General features: G+C 35.2%; 1 non-coding gene across 1 annotated transcript; it reads left to right on the top strand.

The window, feature by feature from the left end:
• The first annotated feature begins 1,874 nt into the window (after nucleotides 1-1,874).
• LOC125364322 lies at nucleotides 1,875-1,981 on the top strand. The gene has a single exon (XR_007213482.1). It is a non-coding gene; the product is annotated as a U6 spliceosomal RNA (small nuclear RNA).
• Nucleotides 1,982-3,714: the final 1,733 nt, after the last annotated feature.

Below are 3,714 nucleotides of genomic sequence, written 5' to 3'. Positions count from 1 at the left end.
ATCTATATGGTTAAGCTAATATCTGTATAGTCAAACTGTCTTTGCCATACTGATGGCTATGAAACTGTATCTCACTCTGATTTTCCTCTGCATCATCCAGTAATAACAAAGGGAAGCAACCTTTTATGTCTTTATTAATGTTTTCTGTGAGACTTTTTTGATTCTGTGTGGAATCCTTCTCCATTTCTCTATTGAAGGATTGGTTAGAATCTTTGAAAGAGCAAATATTTATATATACTGTACATTTTTTAAGCACAAATGTTCTGCACTCTATATCCTTTTAAAAGACTCTTTAAAAGAGAAAATCTTCATGTAATCTGTGTTTTCATCTTTATTGCTTACATCCAGTGAATATTAATCCACTCAAGTTGCTATCATAAAGGCCCTAGGTTAAGTGGACTAAGCAATAAGCATTTATTTCTCACAGTTGTGAAGGCTGAGAAAGTCCAAGGTCAAGGTACCAATAGATTTGGCTCATGTCAAGAATGCTGCCCCTAGCCTGTCAATGAATACTTCCTCACTGGTCATCACACAGGGAAGAGTAAGGTAGACTCTTCCTCGTCTTGTTTGTTTGATGAACAACTGTAAGTGAGTAATTGCAGCCTGATTTCTGTCAACTCTCATAAGATTTCCAGCATCTCACCAGGACCCCAGACATATTGCTTCCTTTCAAGCTAGAGCGGCTACATGAAATTTATTTCTATATAGAAAAATAGCTGTATGCCGACAAAAAATTATTCCTTGGTTCCTAAGACAGTTGGAAGAAAACTTAAAAATTTAAAATATTCTTTCTATTCATGCCTTTTAAGACATTTCATTATACGGCAGTGTAAGATCTATCTTTTATTTTGACCAGATTACACGTCTTCTCTGGAGTCATACTGAACAATCTACCATTGTAGATATGTTGAGTAGCTTTTACATATTGAATTTGATATGTACTTTTCACTTTATCTACCCAGTTAGTTAAATATAATGTTTCCCCTTGCATGCTAGAGGAAGTAACTAGTAATTGAAAAGTAATTATCCTGGCATAGGAGGCTCACACTTGTAATCCTAGCAACTCAGGAGTCTGAGATCTGAGGATCACAGTGTGAAGCAACCTAGGCAGAAAAGTCTCTGAGTTTTAGCTTCAATTAATCAGCAAAAGCTGTAAGTGGGCTCAATTTGTAGAGGAAAAAACTCTAAGACAGATTAGACCCATGTGTAGGCAAAGAAGAGTGGGGGAAAAAAACAACAACATTTTTTCATTGCCACCTATTTATCAATTTTCACATTGTTTAAAAAATCATTTGAAGGATTATGCTTAACTTTTTATTGGTTAATTGCATACTTCACATAATTTTCACTGCATAAATAATATATGTTAGTGGAAAAAGCTGAAAACATTTAAATAAATACTATTTAAAGTTACCTGAATACATAAAGAAATAACAACTTTTGATGATCTGCTGTAAGTTCCCTTAAATTTTCTCCATCTATTGATATAGGTGTAGATATACCCTTTTAGACACTATACTCACATTTTTGTAGAGTTTTCCAAAAAATTAATACATGATTTCCCCCCTTAACCCTGTGAACTCTTTTCTATGGCAGTAGTGCCCTCCCATATTCCATAGTTAATGTTTAATATGGTACTATGCTATCACATGTACCATATTATCTAAATCAGTCCCACACTGCAGGAAATTCAGATAGTTCTTAATTTTTTAATATCTTAAAACCTTTAGCCAAAATATTCTTATAAAATGTACTCATAAACATGTGGTATCTTCAGAGTACAGATTCTAAAGGGAGAAATTGCTAAGACAATAGGGTTTTTTCTCCTTAAAATTTTGATAATTAGTTACCAAATTACCTTCAGAATAAAAGTTATGCTCATTTGGGCAGCAAATATGCCAAAAGTGGAATGAGATAGAGAGGATTAGCATGACCCCTCCCTGAGGATGACACATAAATTCGTGAAGTGCCCATATTTTCCATATTTTCAGGGTTCGCTGAGTGAAGGGGAGACACAGGGAGATAAAGCAGTCAAGAATACATTGTACATATTGCGAAATAAGGCAGTATATATACAAAGTATATGCAGTAGTTGAGTAGAGAAAAGAGTGGGTTGTCAAGGGAGGGGTGAGAATGTTGAAAAGGGGTGATGTTTTTCAAGATGCGATATGTTCATGCTAAATGCCAACTCTTTTGTACAATTATTTAAAGACAGTAAAAATAATATACAAGTCCTATATGGTCATTTATAATTTGTTTGTTTTACCTTTCTGAACAAAGACTAGATATTATCCTTTACTTTCATGTTTGGAACCAGATAAGTGGGGGGAAGTAGCATTTTACCTTTTATCTTTTTCATTATTTTCAACCCCCAAAAAGACTGATTATCTTTTCATGGGGTTATGAGCCAGTTCCAATTTTGTACCAGGTTGATAATCTTCCCTTATGAATTTCTAAGAATATTACTTTTTTCCCTGAGATGATCAAACGAGTGTGAATTTTCATTCAATGAGTAAAATAATACTTCATTAAAATTATTTATTCTTTTTTCTTAAGGAAGACCCACTTGTAACATTGCCTTCTGAAACATTTCAATAAGAAACCTCTGACAGAAATTCCTTCCCCTCATTCCTCTTTTTCTGTTGTCTTCTTCAAGGGCGCGCAGTGAGAACCATGGAACTCCTGTTATTTTCAAGATTAATAGACTCAGGGTGTAAAAGAGGCAACATCCCAAGCATGAAGAATTATTAACTAGCAATAGCGTTTTGAGAAATGTCCTCACATTCCAAATGCTTCCTTGCTTCATTGAATAGTGTTCACGGGAAACTCACTTGGCGGCAGATGTTGTGCTTGCACATATTACAAATGCAAACAATTATTCCCGAGGTGAACCTCGAGGAATCTTAAAAAGCACACACAAAATTCTCTGATGAAAAGAAAGAAATGATTGCACTGAATTTGAAAAAATGATCTCTGTCTGAGAGTTGTTCTTTCGATCTGTGACTACTGGGTAGTAAACACAAAATGTGTTGGATGATGAAATGGAAATTGAAAAACCAAAACAAGTGTGACCACCACATAGACCTTGCCCAAGCATGACTACCCAGAGAGGACAAAATCTATATGCAAAACGTCACCTTGGTCAAAATGGTAAATTGCGCTTTGTCATATTCCATACCCAATATTATACATTGGATTTGGGTTTTGAGGTAGATATGTGATTCTTCTTAACTAAAGGCTTTTATTTTTCAGTCGTAGGCTTAATAAGACAAGCATCTCCCTCAAAAGGAAAGATGCAAAACACGCAACATTCCCTGTCATTCCAGTATTTACAAATTCTCAAAGTAGATGACCATTATTCTCACTTCTACCTCTCCTTATACCAAAACCATTTTTCTCCCCAAACCTCAAGTCAACAATGACCTTCCTAAGAAAACTATTTTTTAACTCAGTAAGCAGTTTATATTGTTCCTGTACTTCATGTGAAAACTGTTCATGTCTTGTGAAAAGAAACAAAGGCATGCTATGTCAGGGCACTTTCCATGTTGGTCTTTTAACATTACACTTTGGGCCACCAATATTCAAAGGGCTGGAGCTGAGAGAAAAACACCACTTTCATATGTGAATTCCTGAATGACCAAATAGACAGGCAGTTCCTTGTCACACGACTGAAGCCACCCTTCCCAGTTCCTCATTTTACTGTACACATTCTCC

Source organism: Perognathus longimembris, chromosome 15 (genome assembly GCF_023159225.1).
Source record: "Perognathus longimembris pacificus isolate PPM17 chromosome 15, ASM2315922v1, whole genome shotgun sequence".
NCBI lineage: Eukaryota > Metazoa > Chordata > Mammalia > Rodentia > Heteromyidae > Perognathus > Perognathus longimembris.
The sequence above is the reverse complement of the archived record's forward strand: the minus strand, read 5'-3'. Positions and strand labels throughout refer to the sequence as shown.